This window comes from Pteropus alecto, unplaced genomic scaffold (genome assembly GCF_000325575.1).
Source record: "Pteropus alecto unplaced genomic scaffold, ASM32557v1 scaffold196, whole genome shotgun sequence".
NCBI classification, from domain to species: Eukaryota; Metazoa; Chordata; class Mammalia; order Chiroptera; family Pteropodidae; genus Pteropus; species Pteropus alecto.
In genome coordinates, this window is record NW_006439717.1 from 4119459 (window position 1) to 4137933 (window position 18475).

Consider the following 18475-nt stretch of genomic DNA (forward strand, 5'->3'; position numbering starts at 1 on the left):
ACTTCTAACCATATTCTACTGGCTACAACTCAGTCAAGGGCTCTTCCAAAACAAGGGGACTTAAGAAATGTATTCTTGCTGTGTCTTTAGAATAAAATAAAATAAAATATAGTTTGTTGAATATGTAGCATTATTTTCATCACGGTTCCTGATCTAGCTTTTTTCCATTTTCCCCATGTTTGAGATGTTTAATGCAATGAAAAAATACTTTTTCTAAAATGACATTTAATCTTTTAATTTGTTATATTTTAAGCTAGTGATCCAGAAGAGTCCTAGACATTTGATAGATTTGTTTTGAGTGCTCCTGACTGTACATATTCATTTGCCTAGATTTTTGAAGATGCTGAGTTTTAACATCGGAAAACACTCCTCTTTTTCACATCTTATTTTGTAAGTGCGAACCTTCGTTGGTTTTCTATTGTTTCTGAGAATGTTATGATTAGTTTCTGCATTATGTTCTGTGATCTGGCAACCCTGACAGGTATTCAGCCAAGCTCAGTAGGTGATTATTACTCACAGTCAGCTTGTCAAATTTGAGAGGATTCACAGCTTCTTTTTAACATTCTGGTTTCACCAGCACTGTATAGATGGGCCTTTTTATGAAAGCATGTCAATAATATATTTAGTATTTACTTGCACAAAAGAACAAAAAGCATTTTGAAGTTTTTCTCTAACTGAGTGACACTTGTGCTTAAAAACCTTTAGTAGTTTCCTGTTGTCTTCAACATAAAGTCCAAAATTGTTACGATTTTCAAAGCTATGGGCTTCACTTCCCTGTGCATCCTTATCTCTTACTTGTCTGCCTTGAGCGTCTAAACTAGATTTTCATTCTTTGGACAAGGAGGAAACATTTGCTTCTGATGTACCATCCATCTAGAATATCCCTTTCTGACCTTTAAAAACTAATTTATTTACTTTAAAATCCAGGTCAAACACTTGATCCTCCATGAAAATGTCCCTAGTCTCTCAGTTAATCTATTGCCTTTGTCCTTTGATTTCCTTTAGTGCTTTGACTATTTCTCACTTGAAACCAATTACACTTTGCTTTACCCAGTAATTTTCATGTATATACATATATACTCTGTGACTAGACTAGACCTTCCTTAAGGCACCTTCCCTTAGAAATATCTATCTTTGTAGCTTTTACCATTCTTGTGCATACCTTGGCCATAGAATTCCTTTAAATAATTGTTGACTTGGATTAAATTTTTTAAATTATGTTAAATTCTATCATTTGTTAACAAAGGGCACTTAACTAAGACATGAAGATGTTGGAAATCTGTCAGCTTATTTTAGGAAGCCTATCGAGCTAAAGTCAGCTGGATATCTTGAACTAAAATATACATTTTCTTCTTTTTTTAAACTTTGCTATGTATTTTGTGTTAGCTTATACCAGTATATAGATTTAGCAACCTTCAGGAATTGCTTAGTCAGGTGATTTTTATGAAGTAGCACAACTTTTAGCCTTTAAAAAAATTACATCTCTTTGCTTTCTGATTTAGCCAAACTAAGACCTGCCCTGATAACCCCTCTCCCTACCTTGCTGAATAGCAACTGCTCTTTAAACTGCTACTTTGACCTAAATGGAAATCTCAGACCCTTGTTTTTTCCTTTCTTCATAACACTTTATAAATAGTCAGACTATTGTACTTTATAAAACCAAATATGGCAAAATATTTTCTACATATATATGTATATATGTATATGTATGTATATACACACACACATACATACATATACATATATATATAGTTTTAATACTTGTCAAATTGAGTGTTTACCAGTATAGACATGTGAGATGATGAGGTAACTCAGCTGTTTACTTCATCTCAATTTGTTATTGGCCACATAATGCTACTGAAGAAAGACTGACTGATTCCTTTAAGGCTGTGAATCTCAAGGTGGAATGATGTGCCCAAGGGTGGTGGTGGTGGTGACTGTGGTATCAAATTAAATAAAGGTGGGAGGTGATATAAAATTTCATAATATAAACTGTAGAAAAGAAAACTCAATAAAAATCTTATTTAGTGGTGTGGATACAAATTAGAATCTCCTTTAGTATTTACTTGCACAAAAGAGCAAAAGATATTTTAGTTTTAAACATGGGAGCGCATGTTTATAAAGAGAACTGGAGTTAAAAAGGGTTTGAGAACTATGGCTTTAGGGCTTCTAATTCAACTACATGGGATGGTGACGATTGCAGGGTAAACTTTCTCTCCATGTGTTTATAATGGAGATTTAGATTAAATTATGATTTTGCATTTATCTGCAAAAATATATTTTTATTTAATCATCATATGAATACTAATCAATTATATAAATAGATGCAAAAAATGAAAAACTATTTTTAAGTAAGACTGAGATAAATATAAATCTAGATACAGATTGGGATTTCCTCTTTGCATTTCAACGGTTCCCTTTTGTTCCCTTTAACTGAACTAATGGCTCTTAATTGTTGTAATTTCATTATACCACCTTTTGACCAGAGTTGACACTCACCCTGGAAAAGAGATGTTCTTTTAGCACCAAAGCAAGAACCAAGTCTGCTACTGTTCTCTAAGTACCTAGGGGAAGGATATCAGGAGATTTCCTTTCTCCATAGGGCTTCTTTCTACTTTTTCTACTTATTGTCTTTTCTCCTGGCCAACTCCAACCAATCAAATGTGAGAACAAATATCACCTTTTTTTTCCCACCACCTCTGTGTGATTAATACCTCTCACTCATGTGTTACTACTCATTATATCTTTTAGAAACCCTCTTAATTGTTTAACCAGGATTTTGTATTTTTCATCACAGCTTCTAGACTGAGTTCTAGTTAGAATTCTTATGGAAAGGGACTTTCTCTACTCTACTAACCCTCCTCACAGTCTCTTTGACTTATGAAAACATAGCAAGTAGTATCAATAATTATTTGAAAATTCAATATACAGTATACTCAGTTTCTACTTCTACATCATGTTACCATGCTATTTAGAAACCAGAATGTAATTGAGGTGTAATTTTTTTAAAACTAAACTTTTCTTATAAAATTAAACTTATATAAACATTTATATTATTTATATAAAGATGAGCTTAGATAAATGTTTATTTATTTTTACATTTATTTACTTAAACATTTATTGTCTTGTAGGCACTAAATAATTTTAAAGGAATAGATTTTATAAATTATAATGATGATATATTAATTATCAGATTACCAATTTTAAAAATCACATACCTAGCTGAAGACCTCAGATAGCAAAATTTAAAGTTCTACAAGAATAGTTCTAATGCAAATATTTATGCCAGTAAATCAGATTACAGTAGATATATTCCATTAGGCTATTATGAAATAAGTTTGAAATTCAAGGCAAATGTCATCAAAGTTAACAAATCAGAAGTCAGTACCTCTCTATTACATTAGAGATAAATTAGGGAAGAATTTGTTTGCTACAGAAAAGTGGGAATGAAAAAATAATCCACAAAATGTGCAAAATTATTTATGTATCTGGTTATCTTAAGAAGATATCTTAGAGTAGAAAAGTCTCATATATATTTAGTTGTTATTAATACTGGTTTAAGGCAAAACTCTAAATTTGAATACGGAGAAATATACAAAGAAATTCTAAGTCAGAATGTTTCACCATTTCAAGGCATAGCATTGGGAATCCTTCTCATAGGACTGACACAATGTGAGTCCATCCTTTGACTGAGGGACCAAAAGCATCCACATGGTAAATATGCAGAATTGGGTGGTTTAGATGTTCTTCCCTGCCTTTATTCTATTTTATACAATTTTCTATTTTTGCTGTTTTCATGCTGTATCATAACTATTTGCTTATCAGCTCAGCTCTCTACATATTCCCACAACCTAGTTTGATGTGTTCTATAGATTCTCAATAAATGATTGTTGAAAAAATAAATAAACAAAAGAAGAACAAAGATACTCAAGTAAAGAGAAAAAGAAAGGCAAATAAAAAGATAAAATTTCGTAGAATATTAAAGCATTTTTGTAATGACTCAAAATGATGTCTGTGCCTCCTTTTTCTTGTCTATATTTTCTTATCAATTTTCTTCAGCATATCTGTCCTCATTTACTTCACCCTTGAGAGGTCCTTTTACTGCTATCTGGCCTAATTTCCATCCCCCACTCCATACTCAGTCCTTTTCTTTCCCCCTTACCTACTCCCCTGTTATATACCCCTGATACCCCTCCCTTCTGACTTCTTATGGCCAAGAAAATAGGCGTAAACCTTATTCATTCACTATGTCAGCAAACATGAAAATCTATACTGTGTCAGGCACTAAACAAGGTGCTGGAACTTCGAAGGAGAACAGGAATTCCCGCCCTCAAGGAAGATACATTCTAGGTTTAGGGAAGATAGACAAGTAAAAAACTTTGTAAAAATGATGTGATTACAACAGAGATGAGTATGTGTTACAACAGAGATGAATACTGAGTGCTATGGATTTAATGAATATAGTAGAGAGATGGAAGTATCTAACACCAGCTCGCTCTCTCTCTCTGTGCGGTGAGTGTGTGTGTGTAAGGAAGGAGATAATCATGTAAGTCTTGAAAGATGAATGGAGGTTCATCAGTCAGGATGTGGGATAAGAATGATGGTGAAAAGTGAGAGATGCAAGGCTATTCCAGACAAAGCAAATGGCATAGTACAGAAAACTTAGCTGCTTTTACACTTGTCCTCTTTCTTCATTTGTTCCTGCCTCTCCTCCCATTCAATCTTACTCCATTTCCTCTTTATTCCTTTTCATTTTCTGCCTCCAAAAGGCACAGGGGCTAAATAGTTCCTGGAATGAGGTAGTCATACTATAAAAGTGTGGGGTAATTATTCACTTTGCTACTTAATGAGTCTGAAACTGTTATTTTATATTTTTCCCTAAAGATATGAGACACTTTTTGTGGCTGTGGAGAGTCTGTTCAGTGAATATTTTGAACATCTGCAATGTTCCTGGCATTTGGGATTTGATGGTAAAAAGAGGCACACGTGGTCTCTGTCTCTATGGCAGTTACATTCTAGAAGAGAACACAGGTATTAGACAATAGTTTTAAGAAGACAAGTTCTGATAGGAGAAGTATAGAACATGAAGTGGGAGAATACATGGGGTATTTATATATGACCAGAGTATAGACAGTGAAAGGGAAAGTAGCATGGAATAAGACTAGCGATCTGAGTTAGGGATGGACTATGTAGAGTCTTGTAGACCAAGGTTACTCAAAGTGTGGTTTTAGTTTTAAACTGTAGTGATCTATGTGAGATAAATAAAGAACAATGTTTAGAAACTCTTATTGCTTGACATTACCACAGTATTTAAGCATGTGATCAGTGTGGTTTGCACCTTAATTTTTATGTAGAGCATTCTCTAATGGTACAACGGCAATAATAGAAAAGCATTCTGGAATAAATATGCAGATTAAGAAGCTTGTAATTTAACACACTACTTTCTTCATCGAGAAAGTCTTGTTATGAGAAAAATGTCAGCTGAACTAGACATTGTACTTAGTGACATAGTAAAAATCGTGAGTTATGTTAAGGCTAATGTGTTAAATTCTACTACGTTATTCTCTTTATTACGTGATGATTGTAAGGATAAGAAGGCTGTTTTTATAAGCAACTGTTTTTGTATGCCGAGTTAATGATGATTATAGAAAAACTTTTTGTTGAGGATGTTTGAACCACAAAAGAAACTCTTGGTCTTTCTGCAAGGTAAGAAATCAGTTTTATCCCAATATTTTAAAGTTGTGAATTGGGCAATATAGATTTGTTTCTATATCTGACATATTTGATATTTTCAATGATCTAGATACATTCATGCAAAACATATTTCAATAACAGATAAAACTGAAAGGTAAATTGAGAATTAGAAGTTTAGAAGAACAGTTTCTATACATTGTTATGACATATTCAATAATTTAACAAAAGTATCAGTGGAATAATTGATGATCTTGGAATTGCACATCTGTGAGTACCTTACAAATTTGTTAGAATGTTTAGAATTTTAATTTGTATCAAAAGAAGAATCATTCATGAAAAAATAGTAGATCCAGCATTCCCTTTATTTTTGGAAGATAATATAAATTTAACTATGACTTTACATGATAAATTATAACTGTTTACTGATAAAGGATTAAAGATGGATTTTCAACATATAGCATCACTTGCTTCACTTTAGATAAAAGTTAAAGACAAATATCCTGATATTACTATAATTCATTTTTTCCATTCCTGTCAATATACCTTTGTGAGACTGATTTCTGTTATGCGTGTTAATAAAACAAAACAGATGAATGTTATCCCCTGAGAGTAGCATTGTCATCAATCTAACATAGATAAGTTAACAAGCAGAAAACAAGTGCAACTATTAATATATATGGTGTTCATTCTAAGTGTATATAAAGCAATTTAATATAGGAATTTCTATTTTCTTTATAACTTTTTGTTATTTATGATTGTGGATGACAAAAGTTATGAGCACGGTCAGCAATTCTTCATTTTAATCTCCTACATGCACTCTTTCAATAAACAGTATAGTTTCTGTAATTTTTCCTGTTATGTTTGTTCTAATTAGATTTATTGAAATGTAATTTTAGGTCTGTCAAGTTTGTATGTCTTTTTAAATTTATTTTTCTAGAAGTTTATTTTATTATACTTTATGACCATAAATTTTTAAATCTCTAATCTATTCACACAGATTAGAGATTAAAATTAGTCTGTCTCCTTAATAAAGCTAGACTAGAAAATTGGTCTGTCACTACAGATAGTTTTGTGAAACACTTCTGTAGGTAGGTTTAGGATTTTGTACATGGTCCTAAGGGCAAGAAGAAGCTTTTGACGGTCTGATGATAGCCGTTATTCTCATTATTTTGGATGCTATGTGGACATTCACAATTAGGAGTTTTGGGAGACACCAGCTGTCAGGCTTGCTAAGGTGCTCAGAACAAGAGCACAGCTAACTTTAAATCTTACAGCCGGATCGGTTTAAAATAGTACAAGTGCCTCCTCTGCAAACACTCCCGATATACAAGTTCTACCCACTCTGAGGGGTAAAGAGGTACCAACCAGATCCCAGAAATACTGTGTTAAAATAATGTTAGTAATTATCATTTAAGTGAAGGATGACCTTTTATGCTAAATTATTATTAATGAAATCAAGATTGTATGATGTGTAATTACTAAATATGTGAAGGGTTAATTTGGCTATGTTTTATTTAGAATAATAGCATTTTGGAGCTGAAAAGGACTTGATGTATTTAACTTAATCTCTGGTAGAGAAAATTAATACGAAAATTGAGGCTCGGACAAGTTTGATAGAAAGAATTGAATAAGAGTTTTGGGTCTTGGAGGCAGAGAATGGAGTTATGCTGCCACAAATCAAGGAACACTTAAGTCTACCGGAAGCTGGAAAAAGCAAGAAAAGATCCTCCCCTAGAGGCTTCAGACACTCACCTTGATTTCAGATTTCTAGCTCTCAGAACTGTGGGGAAATAAATTTCTGTTGTTAGCCACCCAGTTTGTGGTAATTTGTTATGGTAGCTCTAGCAAACCAATATGTATACTGATAGAGTGTCATGAATAAGTTTCTTTGGGATGTGAATTTCCAAATGAGTTGAACTAATGTCCTCTCTTGACTTAACGATGTTTTTTTAAAACAAGAATTTAGGTCTTGGAATCAAATTGTTAAGATTCAAAGTCCAACTGTGTCCCTTACTTAATGTTGACCTTAGGCAGGTTATGTAGTTTCTTTCTGCTTTGGTTTCTTCATCTGTAATAGTTTGATGATAATAATAATAGTATTAGTTTTATAGGGCTATCATGATGGATTAAATGAAATAATCCATGCAAGCTTTTAGGCTCAGTTTCTAAAAGCTGGTAGGCACTTTTTATGTGTTGGATATTTTCATGACTGTGATAAGGATGGTGGCATTGTGGTGGTGATGGAGAAGATCCTTTGATCTGTCCAGTTGGACAGTATAGATCCTTTGATCTGTCCAGTTGGCAGTCAGAATCTGGAATGCTGTCTGTTGGTCTGGTGGTTTTTTTTTTTTTAATCTCTGCTCTAACCATTCCACTGAACTGTGTACTCCTGCACCTTTGTAGATTGACCTTCACATACTGATTCCTTTTTCAAATGCTCACATCTTTAAAACAGATGAAATTCTACTCCCGATCACATCCATATTCTTTCAACTGGGCAGTTGCCATATGTTTTACCTAGTATGGAACAATCACCAGGGATGAGAAGGGGAACCATGGCATTGTGAACATGCTATTGAAATGGGCTTATCCATTACTGAGACATATTTGAAAACAAGTCTTCAATCTTTAAATCATAGTGTACTTTGCCATTATATTCAATAAATATATCTACATAATTAGTAAAATATATTGTTCTGAGGTTCTCTCAAGGCAGAGTATGGAACCACATTCTAAGCAATTGAATAAGAAGAGGGAGAGGAAATTCCATTTTAACTTGTTTAAACATGCATTGAGACCCACACTTACTGCCTGGCATTATGTTTGGCTGTGAATCTACAGCCATGAATAAGATAAAAGCCTTGCTCTTACAGAGCTTTCAGTCTAGTGGAAAAGTTTGGAAAGCTTTTCCTCTACAGAATCCTGACTCACAGGAGGAAAAGAATGTCATGGAAATAAAAAGAAAAAATTTAAAGAGAGCAATAACACGTAAGCACTTTAAAAATTAAGAATGAAGAAAAATTCAATAATAAAACAAAATGATGATGACAACAACAACAACAATAATAGACCTTGGCTCTTAAAGGGCATGATCATGATGTACTTGAGCTCTACAGTGGCAGTGGCTGAGCTGAGAGCAGAGGTCACTTTACTAGGATGTCCTACAGGAGAATTTCAAGAACATGATCTCTCTAGGGGAGTACATACTGCATTTGGATCTGTCAGGTCTTGGAACATTCAGAATTTCAGATCTGCTCCCATGCCTTCAATGACCATCTCTGTGTGGGCCAGCCCAGATGACTCTTCTTGGTTTCAGTCTATTTGACATTGTTACTTGGATATCTGGTAGATATGTCAAACTCAAAAAGCTGTGGCCAGCATGTCAGGGCAGAGGGAACAAGGATGGTGTCCTCTGAGTGAGGAACACCTCAGAAGGGTAAATGGGCAAAGGTTAATGGGAATTTGGACATCAGTAACACACCCTGATCTGGAAGGGTGATGATAAAGTGTCTTCTCTACTACTGTCCTGATGGAATGCACTGTTGGGGGCAATGATATTGAAAGGGAGAATACTGAACTGAATTTAAACAAGAAATGACCTGACAAAAATAGAAGTAATTAAATCAGCCTGGAATTCAAGAGATTAAGTTTTCTAGGAACTTTAAAAAGAGAGAACTGTAGTGGAATGGTTAAAAAAAAGTATCAACTCTGAAGTCACACTGCCTATGTTTGAATCCCAGCTCTACTATCAGTTGTATGATCCTAGTGAAGATATTTAACCTCTCTGCACCTCACTTTCTTCATCTGGTGGTAATATGGGCACCTCATAAGACTATTAAGAGAACTAGTGAGTTAATTTTCTTAGAACAATATCTGACACATATTAAGTACTCACTATTCAGCATCCTATACCAGTGTGCTCAACGAAAGTAATTATCCATTCACCAGGAAAAAATAAGGTCTTAAACTGAATATGAGGTATTGAAAATAAAGTTACATTTTTGCACACATGAGTATTATCAATTAAAACATTTCATCTACAAAAGAAAACAGTACGCTACAAGCCAAAGGAAAAAGTAATTTAATGTGTGGATGAAGGGAGTACAAAAGCAAAAAGTTGAAAAATATACCTGTAATGCTGACAAAATAGTTGTCAGTCATGTTGATACATTTTTCTGTGGGAGAGGGAGAAAAACTAAAGGAAATGAAAGGAATGTTTATGCTTTGTCATAAGTTGGAGGCATTTTAAAGCACATTCTTGCGTGCAATCAATAACAATCTGAAGTACTGAGATAAATAACAAGTGAAAATAAGTTGTCAATTTCTTTTCCTTGCTAAAAAATTTGTTACAAAACTGCTGCAAATTTTATACAGGCAGTTTTGCTCAGAAACTTAGATCTCCAGCAAAAAAACCTTTGTTGAACCCATTTTGAATGTATAGTAGTGATCTAGAGATAAAAGAAGCAGGCTTTTGCCATATCTTAGCAACTAGGTAGAATGTTCTGTAGAAGTTAATGAGGAGATTTTGCATGCCTTGGAGGATTATGCCTTCCAGATCAATAGCTTGTGTACTTTCCGTCTAGTAAATTCTAAGTTATAGTAGCTACCATTTATTGATTGCTTACTATTTGCCAAAGACATACTAGCTGCATTTTTACACATTCTTCTTGTATTCAATATTTACTGACACATACAATGTGCCAGACACTGTTGTAAGTATTAAGAATAAAGCAGTGAATAAAACCTGTGAAAAATGGAGCTTACCTCCTAGAGTGGGGGGGACATAAACAGTAAACAACTAAGCAAATATATAATAAATATATAAATAAGTAACATTAAGCAAAGACAAGGGATAGGAAATGTTGGTATGTATATGGGGATTGCAATTTTGAATAGGGTCATTTGGGAACCCCACTGAATAGCTGACATTCGAAAGAAATGAAGCAGCTGTGTGGGAGAACATTCTAGATAGAAAAAAACTGGATATGCAAAGTTCCTTAGGAAGGAGCATTTTTGGATGGTTCAAGGAACACCCTAGAAGTACTGGAGCAGAGTGAGTAGAGGAGAGAGAGTGAGAGATTTGGTAGAGGTAGAGGTGGGGGCCTATGTAACACTTCACATAGTCATTATGGAAGTCCATGTCGGGGGTTGCATCATTTTCTTGGAAGATCTAGAGGCAGCAGTTATATTTTTAGATTAGTCTGTGACTCTTTTTAAAGTGATCCCTGAACCTTAGTTTGAGATTTGCTGATCTGAGGTGCTCATCACATAGTTGGGCATTCACAAATGTCTTTGGAGTAAGTGAATAAATCAGGAGAACAAGGTTTGAGTGCTAGCTCTGAAATTAATTAGTTGTACAATTTTGAACAAATTACTTGACCTGTCTGTATGCTGGTTTGCAAAATAAGAACTTTTATTAAAAAATTTTTTTTTTTATGATGACGTTGGTTAACGAAATCTGGTAAGGTTCAGCTGTACATTTTAACAGCATATATATATTTACATTGTGTATTCACCTCCCATAGTTAGATTTATTTCTGTCACCACATATTTAACCCCTTTTACCCCATCTACCTCCCCCCTACCCTGGTAACCACTAGTCTAGTGTCCATGTCTATGAGTCTCTGTTTGTTTGTCCTGTTTATTTGTTGCTTTTAGGTTTATATCCTACGTATAAGTGATATCATGTGATTTTCAACTTTTTCTGTCTGGCTTATTTCACTTAGCATGATTATCTTGAGGCCCATCCATGTCAATCAAGTGGGCTTCATCCCAGGGGCACAGGGATGGTTCAACATATGCAAAATAAGAACTTTTAAAGCTTTCCCTATTATATACCTATGTGATTATATACCATGGCCAGTTTCCCAAGTCTCTGCTTAGCGCTGTAAATGTTGAGAGCCAGCCCTTACAGGGAAAAGACAGGGATGACCTGACCACCCCCTACACCACTCGCACATTTATTTACCTGCTCTTTCTGTTTGCTTTCTCAGTTTCAGCCTTTGGCTAAGACAGTAAAGCTGTAGATAGAGCCTGGTCCTAGCAGGGTGACAGAACTCTTGAGGCATTTCTTCCTGTCAGAGGATTTGATGATATGTGTGAACAGACAGACACTCTGGCTGAGCTCATGCTGAATCTTGGTTCCTGACAGGCTCTTAAAATACTAACATAAACTTATCCTTGTTCTCAAGCCATGCATTAGAGAAACCTGGTCTGGCCTTTCTGTTTGTTTAGGAACTACATGCTCATCAAAAAGAAGATTCTAACGTTAGTAGCTAAGCACAAGAAAAAATTATGTGATGAGTCAGGAAAGATTTTGAATTATTGTGTCTTCAGGCCCAAACTTAATAAATTTCCTTTAAGGTGTGGGCTACGTATAGCCTTGGAAAAAGAGAATTATTTTTGATGATAGCAGAGGCAGAATCAAATAAAAATCTTCCTTTGAAAATGGAATTTTTAATGACTTCTATATTTATCATTTCTGGAATTAAGTTTATAGGATGAAGGGAGAAATCTGATATAAGTAAAGCTGGTTCTTGAATATCACTGAGAATATTCTGGCCTTCAACCCTTTTGGAGAGGGTTACTTCGCCTGTTAATACTAGGTAAAGCCCTGTCCTTTAATAGAAAACCTTAAGCAAGGCCAGAAACTGGCAGACTGGATGGGTTGATGTCTGTGCTTCATTCTATTCAGGTGAACACTAAGTACTGCAGCATCCTGGCAAAAGCAGCCAATGCTGGCAAATTCTGCTTGTCTATGGCAGTTAAAAATAAGGGCTGCATGGTGAGTTTTTTTAAACCGATAACTCAGGGCTCTTAGAGTCCGATAACATTTGATAAGCCAGTAAGTTAGTCCTGAGGTCAGAACATTATGTGTGTGTGTGTGTGTGTGTGTGTGTGTGTGTGTGTGTACACACATACACACACACATATATGTATATGATGTTGTGGAGTTAAAGTTATTAGAGTGAACTCTCCTTGAGTTCAGACATAAAGTGGACAACAAGGCCCACTTGCTAACAATGCTATTTTTTTATTGAAGTATAATTGACATATAATATTATATTAGTTTCAGATGTATCAGTGCTACTTATTAACTGTAGCCACATTTTTAGTTCTCTTTTCCTAGCCTATTTCTATGGACTGAAATCAGAACTGAATGCAAATATTTTGCATTATGGTAATGAACCATAAAGAGGAATGACAGAAACAAGCTAAGCCTGATATGGCATAGTTTAGTTTGACAACAGGAAGAACTAGCAGGTACTGCATGACAGTTTTTGAAGTGGACTTGACATTAGCAGCCCTGTGATAGATAGGCATTAGTTTTTATACTATCCTGATAGTGGGAACAGGGAAGTTGTATCTGGCTTAGGAAAGAGGTAGGACAGGGCCTTGTTGCACGGCTCCTCACCAAGTTCCAAGCTTGTTTCTTTTTGCAATGCTGCCTTTAGAACTGTGTTTGAAGCAACACTTCTCTTATTTTTCGTAGAGAGTTTCAGTTGAGTCGTATGAGTAGTTCGAAGTATGTGGAGGATATAAAGAATGTTGACTAAAGCCTAACCTACTCTCATGTCCCAAACGAAGGCATTTTTTTACCTTCTGCTGTCAAGAAGTAGGAGTATGCCATTCTTTTCCTCATATCAGAAGGAAAGTCACTTTTGTTCTATAAATTCTCTTCTCCCACTTACCATTCTTTTCCTCATATCAGATGTAATAATTCTCATTTTGAAATACCGCTTTTTTATTCTAACATTTTTTCTTTTATACTTTTTCTTTTTGCTATTTTAATATTATCAATCTCCTTTAATCTTTTTGTAACCTTTATAGTCTAATGATACTTTTGGAATTATTCTATTATTTTTAGTGGTCCTATTATTTTGACAAAACCATAGAAATAAAGTCTTGAAGTATTAGGTCCTTTCAAAATGCATGTAAAGCAAGGGAGGTGTTCGAGTATATGGTTTGTTAAATAAATGTGAACCATTCTGCCTTGGGCCCTGGAGTAGAAGCTGAGGTGCTTGGATGATTGTTAATGTAAAATGGAGGGGACAAGAAAACAAGTCAAGAATCGCCCTATCATCATCCCAGGTTTTTTACAGGCAACATGTGAGGGAAACACACTGTCGCATGTATTAGTTAATTGCTTTCACTGCTGAGTAGTGCTCCACTGCATGAATTATCGTAACTGATTTATCAGCTTATTAATCGATACACATTTAGGCTGTTTCTATATTTGGTTAAAATGAATAAAGCTACTATAAACATTCAGAAATGAGCCTTTCGAGAAAACCTGTTTTTATTACTTTAGAGTAAACATCTAGGAGTGAATATTTTACTTTATAAGAAGCTTTCAAATAGTTTCCAAAGGGCTTGAACCATTTATTTCCATCAGCAAAGGAAGAGAGAGAATTCATGTCCCTTTGCATCTTATTGGCACTTAGAATGGGCAGTCTTTTGAATTTTAGTCATTCTAATAAGTGTATATATCATTGTGGTTTTAATTTGGATTTCCCTAATGACTACTGACACTGAGGCATTTTTGATGTACTTCTGCTATCTGTATATCTCTTTTTGGTAAAATGTCTAAATATTTTGCCTGTTTTTTTTTTAATTGAAAGTTTTGACTAATTGAAATATAAGATTTTTTTTTATATAATCTGAATACAAGTCCTTTATTAGATATATGTTTTGCAAATATTTCTCCTATTCTGTATTTTGTCTTTTAATTTTCTTTATGGTCTCTTTCAAAAGCTAGTTTTTAATTTTGATGAAATATAATTTATCAATTATTTTCTTTTAATTTATGTGCAAATTGTGTCCTGCTTAAGAAATATTTGCCTAACTGAGTTACAAAGATTTTCACCTGTTGTCTTTTAAAATTTTTATAGTTTTAGCTTTTATACTTAAGCTTCTGATCCATTTCAGGTTATTACATATAATGCAAGATAAGGGTTACAGATAAGAATTTTTCTCCTTTTTCCCTCCATTCTTCCCCTTCCCTCCCTTCCATCCTTTCTTTACATATAGATATCCAGTTGTTCCATCATTGTTGTTAAATAATTATCCTTTATCCATTGAGATATCTAGGTGCCTTTGTAAAAAATCAATTAAGCACATACATGAGTTATTCCAAAAAAAAATCAGTGTATACGTGTGGGTCATTCCTAATACTCTTTATTCTATTCCATTAATTTATATGTCTATCTGCATCTCAATACCACACCGTCTTGATTACTATAGCTTTATAGTATAGTCTAAAAGTCAGTGTGAATCCCCCAATTTTGCTCTTTTTCAGTTTTTTTTGGCTTTTCTATTTTCTTTGCTTTTCCATATAAATTTTATAATTAGCTTATCAATGGCTACTAAATAGCCTACTGGGATTTTGATTGAGATCGCCTTATCATTATGATTATAATTGATACTTTAGCATTATATTATATCTTCTTATTAATGAGCATGGTAAATCTTTTCATCTATGTAGGTCGTCTTTAATTTCACTCAGCAATGTTCTATAGTTTTCAAAGTAAAATCTTGTCTATATATAGTTAGATTTCTCCACAAGTATTTGATGTTTTTTAATGCTTTATAAATGATGTTGTTTTCATTTATATTTTCAATTATTCCTTACTAATATATAGAAATACAATTGATTTTTGTATGTTGACCTTGTATTCTGTAATATTGCTAAACTCACTAGTTCTAGCAGCTTTTTAATAGATTCTTTGGAAATTTTAAAATGTGGATGACCAAATTATCTAGGGAAAAAGTTATTTCTTCCTTTCTAGTCTGAATGGCTTTTATTTCTTTTTCTTGGCTCATCACATTGATTGAAACCTCCAATACTGTATTACCTTGTTAATGCAGAACCTTTTTAAATGTCCTTTATTAGATTGAGGAAGTTCTCTTCTATTTTATCTTGCAGTGAGTTATTTATTTTATCATCATTAGTTGTTGAATTTTATCAAATGCTTTTCTTGCATTAGTTAATATGATCATGTGATTTATCTTCTTTAGATTGTAAATTTGGTGGATTACATTGATTTATTTTAAAATATTGAATCAATCTTTGCATTCCTGGGATGAACCCCACTTCATTGTAGTTTATTATTCTTTTTATCTATTGTCAAATTTGATTTACTGATATTTTGATAATTTTGAGGATTTTGCACATATGTTCAAAAGATATTTTATATCTATGTTCAAAAGGTATATTTTATGTCTATGTTCTAATTTTCTTTTTTTGTTTTGTTTCGTTTGTCTGGTTTTGGTAATTAGTAATGCTAGTCTCATAAAAAGAGTCGAGAAATGTTCCTTTTTTTTATTTCCTAGAAGATTTGTGAATAGTTTATGGTTTTCTTCTTTAAATGTTTACTTGAATTTGGCATTAAAACAAGCTGGGACTGGAGATTTCCATTGATTATGGGAGAGGAATGTGAGAAGTTTCTAAATATAATTGTGAACTTGTCTATTTTTTCCTTCAATTCTAGCATCATTTCCATAGGGTAAATGTTTCATGTGTTTGAAGCTTTTCAATTAGGTGTGTATACATTTAGGATTGTTATGTTTTCTTTGTGAACTAACCCTTTTATTATTATGTAATGTGCCTCTTTATCTCTGGTAATTTTCTTTGCTCTAAAATTTACTTTTTCTAATTTTAATATAGCTGCTCCAATTTATTTTGATTCATGTTTTCATAGTAAATATTTTCTTAATTCTTTGGCCTTAAACTTACCCCATTATAGTTCAAATGAGTTTCTTTAAACAGCTATAGTTGGGTTGCATTTTCCAAGTCCATTCTGACAATATTGGTTTCTTAATTATTGTTTAGATCCTTTACATTTAGTCCAGCTATTGGTATGTTTGGATTTTCATCTGCCATTTTATTATTTCTTTTCTGTATGTTGCTTCTATGTTCTGTTCTTCTCTTAACACTTTCCCGCCTTCTTTCAAATTATTTAAATATTTTTTAGTATTCCATTTTATTTTATATATTATCTTTTAATTTTATCTCTTTGTGTAGCTTTTTAAGTTGGTCTTCTAGAGAATATCATATACACATTTAACTTTTCTTTGTCTACTTAGAGTCTATATGTTACCACTTCAATTGAAATATAGAAACTTTACCACCATATAGGTCCCTTTATCCTCCTCTTTATGTTGTGATTGTCTTATGTATTAAATATACATACATTGAAACCCCTTTGCAGAATTTAAAAATATTTTTTTCAATTATTATAGTAGCCAGAAGAATGGCTCCCCAAAGATATCCACACTCTAATCCCCAGAACCTGTGACTATGTTACCTTAGCTGACAAAGAAACTCTGCACATATGATTAAGGTTAAGGGCCATCAGACAGTGAAAAGTTAAGTAGTATATTGTATTCCCTAGAACACCAATTTTAAAAGTTATACAAAAAGACATAGATAAAATGGAATATTAAAAATACTGGCATTTAGTAGGTAGATATCAGGGATTCTGTTACTCATACTTCAAAGCACAGGACTATCCTAACAAAGAACTATACAACATTAAAATGTCAATAGCTCTAAGGTTGAGAATCCCTGCCTAGGCTGAGTACCCCTGCCCTTACTAATACAACAACTAAACTTTATTATAGTTTTCCAAAACTTTATACTTTGATTTTATAGAAACAACTCTCTCTGTAGTCATATTTTAATGGTTTCCATGAACTTAATTAGGTCATGTAATTATAGTAGCAGGTTCAACTGGAATAATTTTGGGTACAAAGTACTGCTCTTCTGGAGGCGCGATATGTGTGTGTAGGTACTAGAAACAATCTTACTAATCACCAGCTTTCAGCATGTCATACGTGAGAGTCAGAGGGATTGGAGGGCACCCCTGATTCTATGATTTGGTAGAATACAGTAGGTTAGGAGAACTTCTGCATGTAAATATGTGTATATCTATCTCTATATTTGCTTTTTCTCTCATTTTATCTTCCAATAGAATTTTAAATAATGGAATTATTTAAAATATATTTTGTGTAACATTTATAGATACTTATTACAATTCAATATTTTGGATGTATTGCTATAGAAAGATCTTTAATTCCTTGAGGAGTAATTTTCTTTAATTCCATTCAATTATATAAATTTTTTGGGTGTAGTTTTGCAAATTTAGGAAGATTCATACAATAATACTTCATCATATATAACTACTGGAATATTTCTCAAAGTTTACAAAAGAAGAAATAGAATTAAATGGAACATTTGATAAGGAGATATAATTAAAAATTAATTTAGAAAAGCTTCCAGATTCTGTTTTTTTCCCTTAAAAATTACAAGGGCAGAGCTAAAACTGTCCCATTATAGGATAATATAATGCCTACTGCTCTGCAGGAGCCTCAGACTCTACACAGTAGGTATTTTGGTAACTGGCTGTGTAGAATCCTGTTGGAGAATTCAGAATTTACCTGTTTGGATGGAAAATTAAGAAATTCAATAGCTCTTTGTACAGGTTAACATTTTAATTGCTTTTGAAACTGATTTTTTTTTTTGTATGGGAGTTGAAAGTCATTATTCAAAATTTACCTCAAAATTTTAAGGCTACAGTCGAAAAATATGGTGTGCCATCGACCTTGAATATACTTTGCCTGCTGAGAATTAGATCTCAAACGGACTCACTGTTATGATTCTGGCATGTGTAGTGAAAGGATGGGTGGAGCATGCATGAATATGGGCAACACTGGGGTGACTGTTCTCTCTTGCCTGTTTCTCTATATCTGCTTCTCTATATCTCTCCTCCCCTTCCCTCCC